At 39.9% G+C, this 12,155-nt stretch overlaps 1 protein-coding gene across 11 annotated transcripts in view; it reads right to left on the reverse strand.

The window, feature by feature from the left end:
* Positions 1–1,656: 1,656 nt before the first annotated feature.
* The window catches only part of LOC122734155 (E3 ubiquitin-protein ligase DTX3L-like), a 52,561-nt gene continuing 42,062 nt past the window's right edge, over positions 1,657–12,155 (reverse strand). For 5 of the 11 annotated variants that reach the window (XR_006354004.1, XR_006353999.1, XR_006354001.1 and 2 more), the window contains 9 exons: positions 12,054–12,128; positions 11,894–11,973; positions 10,653–11,649; positions 9,944–10,026; positions 9,170–9,249; positions 8,876–8,930; positions 8,292–8,348; positions 3,055–3,104; positions 1,657–2,136 (listed from right to left, as the gene is read on the reverse strand). The gene's annotated coding sequence lies outside the window, so the exon portion shown is untranslated. Of the gene's footprint in view, positions 2,137–3,054; positions 3,105–8,291; positions 8,349–8,875; positions 8,931–9,169; positions 9,250–9,587; positions 9,643–9,943; positions 10,027–10,652; positions 11,650–11,893; positions 11,974–12,053; positions 12,129–12,155 lie in introns of all 11 variants that reach the window. The other 6 variants (XR_006354006.1, XR_006354005.1, XR_006354000.1 and 3 more) reach the window with 6 other exon arrangements.

Genomic DNA, 12,155 nt, shown 5'->3' on the forward strand with positions numbered 1-12,155 from the left:
GCGCAGTGGATAGAGCACTGGACTTGGAGTCAGGAGTACCTGAGTTCAAATCGGGCCTCAGACACTTAACACTTACTAGCTGTGTGACCATGGGCAAATCACTTAACCCCAATTGCCTCACTAAAAAAAAAAAAAAAAAAAAAAAAAAGACTATGTTGACTAAAAATGTAACTTTGATATGTACTATTTCAGGTATAATGCCATAATCTTCACAAGTGATAGGCCAATAACTTTAGATGAAACTCACTCTTTATTATAAGCAGGCTTGAACATTTCCCTCTTATACTTGCAAGGAGTAGAAAAAGGCGGATCCCATTTTCTCAGTAAACCAGTTCATTGTTTAGGAATTTCAGAACACTAAGCAAGCTCTTTTCACAGGGCTGATAAGATTTTATGAGCTTGATCAAGCAGATGGTCTCAAGAAATTTTTGAAGTTTTCAAATATGGAGGTCTTTTCTTTCTACCTTTTTCCACGCAGTAAGTAACCATCAATTTTTCCTTTCAAAATGTACCTAATTAAATACTCAATAGGTTTTTTTACATTATGATAATAAAAGATAATGACAATAATTTTACAGTAACCAGATAAAAAGAAATTTTTAGCATGTCTCATACAATGGTTTCCTGGCATCCAAAATACAAGGAAATTTAGAAATACAATAACAACATATTATTGATTTTTAAAACATAACAGAATTTGGAGATATATTTAACTGGATGGCAACTAATGTCAATTTATTTGAATGCATCTCTGAATCCTTTTACATAGAAATATCTTCATTTAATTGCTTTTAGCATTTTACACTGATCATATCTAAAACCTGGTATAAAGTTATCAAGTATGGAGCAATTGCATCTCTGTGTGTGTGTGTGTATGTGCGAATGAGGGTCAAGTGACTTGCCCAGGGTCACATAGCTAGTAAGTGTCAAGTGTCTGAGCCCAGATTTGAACTCAGGTCTTCCTGAATCCAGGGCTGGTGCTTTATCCACTGCGCCACCTGGCTGCCCCCACAATTGCATCTTAATAAAGAAATAATAATATTAACAATAGTCAACATTTTTACAGTGCTTGCCATAGGCCAGCCACTGTGTTAAACACTTTACAATCATGTTATCCCTATAACAACCCTGGGAGGTGGGTGTCATTATTTTATTTTCCCCTTTACAGATCAGTAAACTGAGGTAAACAGAGGTCAAGTCACACAGTCAAAAAATTTCTAGGAATGCGTAAAGAATTAATTGTTATTTAAGGTTTTTATGCCTCAGTGAGCACTGGCCTGGGGCTCCGCAAACCGCACAGTGATCCACCCACTGGTTGTAGCCATTGCCAGGGCTCTGGCACCTCATGTCATCACCACTTGCCAACGCCTACATGGGCCTGGCAAAATTATAATGATTGGAAGCCTAGTGAGGGCATTCATGTGACTGTCAAAGTGGCCATCCCATTGGCTGGGACTGTATGGGGCTTTCTAGGTTTGGGGGAGGAGAAATTAGGCATTCCAGGTGGAAGCTGGAAAGTGACAGGCATTCTGCTGCATATTTTCAGCTGATTCCTGGGCAGTGGTATTTTTCAGGTATTATAATTTCCCTTTCCCCATTTTTATTTCCTTTCCCTTGATCCTACTGATCCTGTTTGTATTTTTTTTTTAAGTTCGTTCTTGTTAAAATAAATCTTGTTCTGTTTTGAGGGAGGCTGCCGGTTTCCTTCCTTGCCCCAATACTGCGGCGAGCCGCTTAGCTAGCATTCCCCAATTAAAAATTGGTCCCCACAACTGGATTAATTGCTGAGACTGGGTTTTTGACTCAGGTTATCCTGAGACATCCATTTTCTAACATTTTTTCCTTCTGCCTTAATGCCAAATAACAAATGTATTTTTGCATCAAGTTCTGATGGATCACAATTATCCTAATTGGAGAACACATTTCACTATAAATGAACCCACATTATGATTTACTTTCAAGAGCAAATCCAATTTGTTTACTCATGGTAATGTGTAAATCTCAATTCCTCCAAGGGCCATTTACTGCTAACCCTTCAAATTATAGGGCCAGCTATTTTCAAGTTAAGCGACCACCAAAGATTTAAAGCCATAGTCTTGTATTTTCATGTCTCTTTTTAGCATCCACGAAACTTTTCTGAAACACAGAAATCACAAACATAAACTCTGTTATGCAGTAATGAAATTATCAATGCATATTGCTCATGTAGGAACTAAACTATACCCTGCTAATTGTTTGCTATCCCCAAGTAATTCAATGCTGAAAATATATTTCTATATTTTCCATATCATAAATAATAACCAAATAACATTTCTCATGTCTTTCTTCTTTGAGATCAAACCCTTCCTCACTTCTCTTTCCAAATTTTCACAACTCTTTACTTTCAAGCCCTCTATTCTATTAGTACAAAAGAGATTACAACTTTTTTTAAGTTCCTACTCATTTCCTCTTATCCCCAATTTGGTTAAACTTTATCTCCTTTCTTTCAAGCTCAGATTATAGTCCTTCACAACTGCACCTGTCTTGTTTCTTTCATATCCTGACCAGACACTTCCTTTGCCAAATCTTCACTTGACTGAATTTTTTCTTCTTTTTCTCTTGTCTGCCCTTGCAGCTTGGCCACAGAAAGGGAGACAGAGAGATTGTCCTTTTTTATATTTCTGTTTAAAAGCCTTGAAAGTTCTCCTTCAGCCTTCCCAAAAGATATTCCTAGTACCTAGTCCCTTCCCCCAATTGCTGTTTCAAAGCCTGTCTCAAGGAGCACTGAAAATCCTTGGTTTGCCTGGTTTGCCAGGGATCTTCAAATCACATTTAGAATTACCATCTGACTGAGTTCAATACCTAAGGTCCTATCCTTTATCTGGTCAAAAATATGCTCCCCTCCTCCCCATAATTTTCCCAGTCCCTTTTTGCTCACTAGTGGATTTATCTGGCAGAGTGTTTCCCAATCAGTTACCACAGGTCTACCCTGGAGTCCCCTGAAGGCTCACTTCTCCCACTCTCCATATAAATACTGGTGTTCCCATGCAAATACAGACAAGGCCATTTACTTACCTGCCTCTTCCTGGTGAGCTTTTGGTCTTTCATTCTGCCTTCCTTTCTTCCTACACAAATGGGGAAAAAATGGATTTGGGACCCTATTTCTCCATTTTCAGTCCTGAGTTTAGGGGAGTTTTAACCTGTTAACTAATTTCTAGGCAGTTTCTGATTGCTGGTTCCAGGGAGGGGATAGTTAGGAGCGATAGTTAGTAGTGAAGACCCTCAAAAGTTCCTGTTGTTCCATTTGTTGAAAAGAAAATTCTTTGTTTGGGCTTTCCCTCAGAGATTATAATTAGTTTATTAAAAGTACATCAAGGGGCAGCTAGGTGGCGCAGTGGATAGAACACCGGGCCTGGAGTCAGGAGTACCTGAGTTCAAATCCGACCTCAAACACTTAACACTTACTAGCTGTGTGACCCTGGGCAAGACACTTAACCCCAATTGCCTCAATAAAAAAAAAAAAAGGAAAAAAAAAGTACATCAAGGTAGCAACACACTGACAGGCTGATGCTTAGAGATGGAGCCAGCTTTTATTGATAACTTTCATAATGAGATAAAGATAATTCCAATATGTCCACATTCCCAAAAGGGGATGGGATATTACATATCAGCTCTTCCCTAATTGCCATTAAGTGCTAGCTAACTGGTGGTAGGTGACCTACTACTTGAGGGACAGCAAGAAATACAAAACCTGCAGACTGGGTGATGTTTCCTCCAACAGAGCCTTCATTAAAAGAGCCTTCTCAACAGTAATTGACAAGCAGGAGTATAATCATATGAAAACTGTTCTAAATTACTATCGATTGGGGAATGCAAATTAAGACAACTCTGAAGTACCACCTCACATCTATAAGATTGGCTAATATAACAGAAAAGAAAAAATGATAAATGTTGGAGAAGCTGTAGGGAAATTCTGTATATCCTTTGACATAGTAATACTAGGTCTGTATCCCCAAAAAAATTTTAAAAAAGGAAAGAGGAACTATTTGTACAAAAATATTAATAGCAGTTCTTTTTGTAGTGGCAAAGAATTGGAAATTGAGGGGGTATCCATCAACTTGGGAAGGCTGAACATGTTGAGATATGATTATAAAGGAATCCTACTGTGCCATAAAAAAAATCTAAAATAGGAGGGTTTCAGAAAAACCTGTAAAGACTTAACATGAACTAATATAAAGGGAAGTGAGCAAAACCAGAACATTTTACACAGTAACAACAATATTGTATGATAATTGTGAATGATTTAGTTACTGTCAGAAATACAATAATATAAGACAATTTCAAAGGACTCATGTTGAAAAATGCTATCCACGTGCCCTTAAGGAACGGACATTCTAATATGGGAAGACCTCACCCAAAAAGGAACTGAGAAGAGAAGGTAGGAGGGATGAAGATGCAAGAGGATCCTTGTCAGAGGGATTCCTTTAAGACTCTAGTAAGTTGGCCAAGGCTGGACTGGAGCCCAACCCCATAGTCACGCTGACACAGATCCAGTCCCAGGCAGGCTGAGCCAGGGAAAGAGACCCCCAGAGCTTCTGAATCAGCTGCAGTGCCAACATCTACTGGAACTCAGCTCATGGTCTGGTGAGAGGGCTGAATGGTTGGCGGTGGGGAGATTACAGGGGTCTCTGCTGGTGCTGTGGTGTTTCACCCCTGCTGGGAACCAGGAAGTAGGCTTGAGTAGCAGTGGCCCAGGTGGGAAAGAAGCACAGGCTCTTCAGAGCTAACAATCACAGCACACAAAGTTTTGTTGTCTGGTTAATTAGCAAATTGGTTACTTACAGACCAGGGAACAGGCCAGGTGAATGAAGAACCTGCCCTTCCTTAAATCATACCACCTGGGACCCCCTGAAGCTTGGGACAGTGCAGGCCGGAAACAGTGCCCCACTTTAAGGAGCTAAAAGTCAAGTAAAAGAAAGGCAAGATGAGCACACAGAGAAAGGTGAGGACCATAGAAAATTTCTTTAGTGACAAGGAAGATAAAGGTGTACCCTCAGAAGAGGATAGCAACGTCAGGGCTCCTACATCCAAAGTCTATAAGAAAAATATGAATTGGTCTCAGGCCATAAAGGCATTCAAAAAGAACTTTGAAGATAAAGTAAGAGAGGTAGAGGAAAAATGGAAAGAGAAATGAGAGTGATGCAGGAGGGTCATGAAAAAAAAAGTCAACAGCTTGAAAAGCCAAATAGGTCAAATGGAAAAGGAGGTACAAAAGCTCTCTGACAAAAATCATTGCCTAAAAATCAGGACTGAGCAAATAGAAGCTAATGACTTTATGAGAAATCAAGACACAATAAAACAAATCCAAATGAATAAAAAAAATAGAGGGCAATGTGAAATATCTCCTTGGAAAAACATCTGACCTGGAAAATAGATCTAGGAAAGACAATCTGAAAATTATTAAAATACCTGAAAACCATGATCAAGGAAAGAGCTTAGACATCATCTTCCAGGAAACTGTCAGGGAAAATTCCCGATATTCTAAAAGCAGAAGATAAGATAGAAATTGAAAGAATTCACCAATCACCTCCTGAAAGAGATCCCAAAAGGAAAACTCCCAGGAATATTATAGCCAAATTCCAGAGCTCCCAGGTCAAGGAAAAAATATTGCAAGCTGCCCAAAAGAAAGAATTCAAGTACTGTGGCACCACAGTCAGTATAACACAAAACCTAGAAGCTTCTACATTAAAGGATCCACGGGCATGGAATATGATATTCCAGAAGGCAAGAAAATTGGGATTACAACCAAGAATCACATATCCAGCAAAACTTTAAAAAAAAAAAACTTTCAGAGGAAAAAATGGGACTTCAATGAAAAAGAGGACTTTCAGGTATTTGTGATGAAAAAACCTGAATTGAATGGAAAATTTGATTTTCCATTTCCATTTCCTAGAGAAACATAAAATGGTCAACAGGAAAAAGAAATTAAGAGGGATGTTAAAAGGTTAAACTGGGGCAGCTAGGTGGTGCAGTGGATAGAGCACCGGCCTTGGATTCAGGAGGACCTGAGTTCAAATCTGGCCTCAGACACATAATACTTACTAGCTGTGTGACCCTGGGCAAGTCACTTAACCCCAATTGCCTCACAAAAAAAGGTTAAACTGTTTACATTCCTACATGTGAAGATGATGCTTTCTCAGTATTAGGGAAGATAATGGAAATAAATTTAGACAGAGGGCACAGGTGTGAATTGATTACGAAGGGATGATATCTGCAAAGTATTTTTTTGTTTATCTCTGTTGGATGGCTGGAGTTGGGTGAAACGCCTGGGGTTGTGCAGTGGGTGACTGTCTTGTGTCTGAGGCCAGATTGGGGCTGGGCTCCTCCTGGGTCCAAGATGGGTGTTTTGTCCACTGTGTCACCTAGAGGCCCCATGATGACATCTTTAGGGTAAAATTGAGGGGTGAGGGGAATTCACTGTGGGAGGGGAAAGGGGAGAAGTAGAATGAGGTGAAATCTCAAATGAAAGAAACAGGAAAGGGCTTATTGGGGGGGGATATGGGGGAGGAGCAGGGTAGTAAATGAACTTTATACTCATCAGAATAGGCTCAAAGACCTTAGTCTCATCAGAGTTGGATCAAGGAGGGATTAAGATACACACCCAACTGGGTGGAGTAATCTATCTAACCCTGCAGGAAAATAGGAAGGGAAGGGGTTGAGGAAGGAGGGGAAAAAGAAGGGAGGGCAGATTGGGGGAGGGGGCAGTCAGAAGCAAATCCCATTTGAGGAGGGATAGGGTGAAAGAAGATAGATAATAGAGTAAATATCATGGGGAAGGGAATAGAATGGAGGGAAACAGTTAACAATAGTAATCATGAAAAAGAGAAAAGGGGAAAATTTGTACAAAAAATAGTTATAGCAACTCTTTGTGGTGGCTAAGAATTGGGAATCAAGGGAATGTCCATCAGTTCGGGAATGACTGAACAAGCTTTGGCATATGATTGTTATGGAATATTATTGTGCTATCAGAAATGACAAGCAGGATGATTTCAGAAAAACCTGAAAAGACTCATATGAACTAATGTATAGTAAAGTGAACAGAACCAGTGCACAGTGACAGCAGTACTGTTCTATGAGCAATTGTGAATGAATTAACTACTCTCAGCAATGCAATGATACAAGACAATCCTAAAGGGCTAATGATGAAGCATGCTATCTACCTCCAGAGAAAGAACTGATATTGATTGAACACAGACTAAAAAAAAGAGTACTTGTGGATTGTACATATATAACCTATATCAGATTGGTTGCTGTCTTGTGGAGGGGGAGAAAAGGGAGAAAGGAGAAAAATTTGGAACCATAAATGTTATAAAATTGAATGTTTAAAACTACCTTTACATGTAATTGGAAAAAAATAAAGTAAAATAAAATTAAGGGGTTAAAAAGAAAGGAACTGATGGAGTCTAAATGTAGATCAAAGGATAATATTTTGACTTTAATTATCTTACTTTATTTTTGCAACATGACTAATTTAGAAAGTTTTGCATTATTTCACATGTATAATTAATATCATGTTTCCTTTCATCAAAATGAATGGGGGGAAAGTGGGAAAGAATCCAGAACTTAATTTTTTTTAAAGTCTAAATTAAATAAATATATATTAAAAAAATGAAATGAACCACAGGAGGAAAAGTGATGGTGGACAACAAAAATCTTAGAGACTTGGACATGGAAACAGGAAAGCCCAACCAGGAGTCCCATGTAAGCCACTTATGACATGTGTCATCCTGGCAAAGTCCCATTTCATGTCCTAGCATCATTTAATTCTTCTGCCAATTGGGCTACAAAGAGCATCAAAATCAGACATCTCCTGCTGGGTCAAAGGAGATAACATACATACAATGTACTCCATAAGTGATATTTGTTTTACTTGTTCCTGTTTTGTACTTGAAAAGATTACTGGGTTTTGTTGCTGTAGCTCATGTGATTAATCCTGAACACAAAGAAAAGTCCCAACACACCAGCAGCACCAGAATGGAATCATTACATTATGGCAGGCAAAGACAAAGATCACCCCCAGTGGTGACTTTCATCCATTTCTCCCAAAAGAAAAAGGAATTGAAGAGACTCACCTTTCAAAAGGTTACCTGAGAGGCAGCTAGGCAGCACAGTGGATAGAATACTGGCCCTGGATTCAGGAATACCTGAGTTCAAATCTGGCCTCAGACTAGACTTGACACTTACTAGCTGTGTGACCGTGGGCAAGTCACTTAACCCTAATTGCCTCACCAAAAAAAAAAAAAAAAGGTTACCTGAGAAAATCTGTCAACAAGACGGTGACTTCTCAAATCTTCCAGGATATTACCATCCTAGGAATAAGAAGTGCAGAAGGATGTGATGCCAGTGGGAGTTATAGGAAAAGATATGGCAAAACTGACTGGGACTAAGAGGAAAAAATTGGGAAAGACTGACTGATCTGTGGCCCTGCACATCTTAGAGCTGTCTGGCCTCCCAACTCCTTGCAATTTCTTTTTCTGCTGAGGAAAGGAAGAAAAAAAAGGAAGAAGAAAATGTGACCAATGTGGAGGAATGGCTCTGTCCAGTGGCCTCCATCTGGGTTCTGCCAAGCAGGGGTTCTAATGCACATGCCACTCCCATTCATACAATTAGGCCTTGGCAAAGCCAGAGAGCATCTCTCTTCCTCACTTCTCTGCTAAGGGGCTGTCAAGTAAAGGGCCCCTGAAAAATTCTGTAGTTGTAGCTATGCAGGCATGGAATTTTTATGGAAGCCGATGGCAAGAATGAATACATCAGCAGCGCCCCAATCCCTAAGAGTCCCCATCCTGGCCTGCATGGTCAGGAAGCCTTCACTTCCCATCTCAACTCATCCACTTACCAGACATATCAAGAAGGCCAAGTCAGGTAACCTCATTCCTCCTCAGCTCTCTGACCTGCAAGATCAGAGCAAGAAAACCACCAATCTCAAAGTTGGTTCTGAGGTTCAAAAGGCACACAAAATGTAGAGCTTACTACATACTAGAGAGTGCTTCTTTTTCTTTTTGCTGACGTCCATGAGCATTTCCAAGAAGATATATAAGGGAACTATTTCAAAAGTTGATCAGGAGATGACTTATGCCCCCAAACCTAACGTATTCACATTTCTGAAACAAATGAAAATCTGGAACCCCACCTTTGAGAAGAAACAAAGAGCTTGTCAAAATGAAATTTATCCACAAGTGGAAGATTGCTCAGCTCTTCCTGGGAATGATCCTAGAACCAATTAACAGAGAAATAAGGTTAACTGTAAAGCATAGAGAGGCCAAAAGAACAAGAAATTGACTTTGTGGGGAGGCCCCAGATTCTGATCCCAGTCTGAAAGAACTTTTTCCCCAGGAAACATGCACTAATTTTTTGCCACCCTTGATAAGATGAAGGAAAAATAAAATGGCATCAGGGAAACAGAAAAAATATATGCCTATGTCTATCACTTTGGTGTCAATAGATCAAAACCTGGATTCTTGGGGAAGGTGAAAAACCCAGTCAAACCGAGGATGATGGCATGGTGAAAGGAAATAATTATGGGAACAAAATGATGGCGGATGCCAAACCTTTTAGAACTCCTGGCTGGAGTAACTTCCCATGCCTTAGCATCATTTAATTCCTCTGTCAAATGGGGTACAAAGATCATCAGAATCAGAGGTTTGCTGCTGAGTCAGAGGATACAACATATATACACTGTACTCCTTCAATGATATTTGCTGTATTTGTTGTTGAACTGGTAGTTGAAATTATTACTTATGGCTCTCTCTGTTGCTGTTCTTATTGTGATTAGTCCTAAACAGAAAGCAAAAGACCTGGCACGGCTGCAGTGGAAGAATGAAATCTGTCCAGTACATTATGGTAGATCTTCGATGGAAGGCCAGATGCCCTTTTCCAAAACAAAGAGGAACTGAAGATTACTTACATTTAGAAGGGAAGAGGGAGGGTTGCCTGAGGACATTTGGGAACAAGAGAGACACTTCTGAAATCTTCCAGGGTATCTGCCTCCTAGAAAGGAGAGATCAGAAATGATGTGAAGCCTCAGGGAGTTAGAGGAAAAGAGATAGCAAGACTGACAGTATGGATAACCATACACTTTACCCCAGCTGTCTGGCTTCCCAACTATTTAATTTACTATACTGATGACTCCATTAAATGGAGCCAGGAGAATGGGAATGACAAGAAAGAATCCAATACAACTGAGGTGGAGGCACACTCAGGGCAGTGTCCAGTGTTCAGCAACTGGAATCAGCCAAGCAAGGGACCTGATGAGTACATCAGATACATTCTAGTAATTAGGCCTTTGAAAGCCTTGTTAGTCTCACTACCAAGAACAAGGGAATCAGAGGGCTGTTGTTGGCACAAAGGAAATAATATACATATACTGTATCCCATAAAATAAATTCCTGGTGGTTGTTTCTATCTTAGTATTTAGAGACATTATTTTTGTTGTTTCTGTCGCATTTGTTATGATGATTACTCATGAACAGAAAGGAAAAGATGGGGTATGCCTGGATTGCAAGAATGGTATTTGTCTATTACATGAAGCAGAGCTCAGAGACTGGACCACATTCTACCCCCAAAGGCAATAATTAACCATTTTCTCAAAAGAAAAAGGAATTGAAGAGACTTACCTTTGAAAAGGAAGTTGGATGGTAGCAAAAGTTAACATAAAGATGACTTCTGAAATCTTCCAGGTTAACACAGTCCTAGAAATGGGAAGTTCAGAAATAAAGTGAAGCCTCTAGGGCTGAAAGGAAAAGAGATGGCAAGAATGAGTGTGTGGGTGGCCCTGCATACTGTCCTAACTCTGTGACATCCCAACTATTTTCAATTGCTTTTCCTGCTGACTCCATTTGATGGGGTCAAGAGAAAGGAAATGACAAGGAAAAAAGAAGCAAATATGACCAGGTTGAGGCACACAATAGATAGTAAGTATCCAGTCAGCTACACCTGGAGTCAGCCAAGCAGAGGATCTAATTTATATGTCAGGCAAATTCTATGAATTAAGCCTTGGAAAACCCTGTTGGCCTCAATTTCCTTACCTTTCAGATAAGAGGCTTTCAAGCAAAGGGGCCCTGAAAAGCCCTAGATTTAGAACTATTTGGACAATGAATTTTTAGGGTAGTGTGAGATGGCAAGAGTAAAGACATATGGTCAATGAATGGTTGACCAGCAGAGGCCAAAATTAACAGAAAGAAAAGACCTGGAATGGAAACAACAAAAGGGAATACAAGACAGAGGCACACCCAAGGTAGAGTGGTCAGTGGCCAGCATCTGGAGTCAGCCAAGCAGGCGACCTAATACATACATCAGATACATGTTTTCTATTAGGCCTTGGGAAACTCAAGGGCCTTGCTTTTCTTAGTTGTCTGATAAGGGGCTTCCAAATAGAGGGCCTTTGAAAAGGCCCACAATTCTAACTATGTGGACCATGAATTTTTAGGGAAGGGAAGGATGGTATGAATGAATACAAAAACAATGGTTGACAGGCAGAGTTCCAAATCACTTGATGGTCACAACCTTACTGGTAGGGTCAGGAAGCCAGGACTTTACCTCCCAACTAATCCACTTACCGGACCTGTCAAGGTAACCAAGTTACTTAACCTGTGTTATCCTCTGGTCTCTCCCCTGCAACATTGGGATAAGAAAATTACTAATCTCACATTTTGCTCAGTCTCAGAAGTGACACAAAATATACAGCTTTATAAAAGTGAAATACTCTTTTTACTGTTACAGATGCATAGGAGTACTTGCAAAGGAAAACTGGTCAGGAGTGCAGTGGAACTATTTAATTGGACCACCAGGAGGCACTGGCCCAGGGTTTCCCCAGCCTTTATAAATCTCTTAAGCAAATTCATTTCTGGAAACTCACCTTTCTAAACTAACAGGGAGCTTTTCAAAATGAAATTTGTCTGGAAGAAGGAGATTGCTCAGTTCTTCAATGGAATAATCCTAGGACCCATAAATGGAGAAATCATTTTAATTTTAAGGGATTCACAGGCAAAAAGATGGAGAACCTGAAGGAAACTCACTTTTCAAAGGTAATGGTGCCCGCTGTGATAGGAAATTTTGTACGAGAGACAGATAAGTTCTTCCTGGAAGCACTCCTAAGGATGAAGAAGTGCAGGCATAAT

Source organism: Dromiciops gliroides, chromosome X (genome assembly GCF_019393635.1).
Source record: "Dromiciops gliroides isolate mDroGli1 chromosome X, mDroGli1.pri, whole genome shotgun sequence".
In the NCBI taxonomy this organism is placed as follows: domain Eukaryota; kingdom Metazoa; phylum Chordata; class Mammalia; order Microbiotheria; family Microbiotheriidae; genus Dromiciops; species Dromiciops gliroides.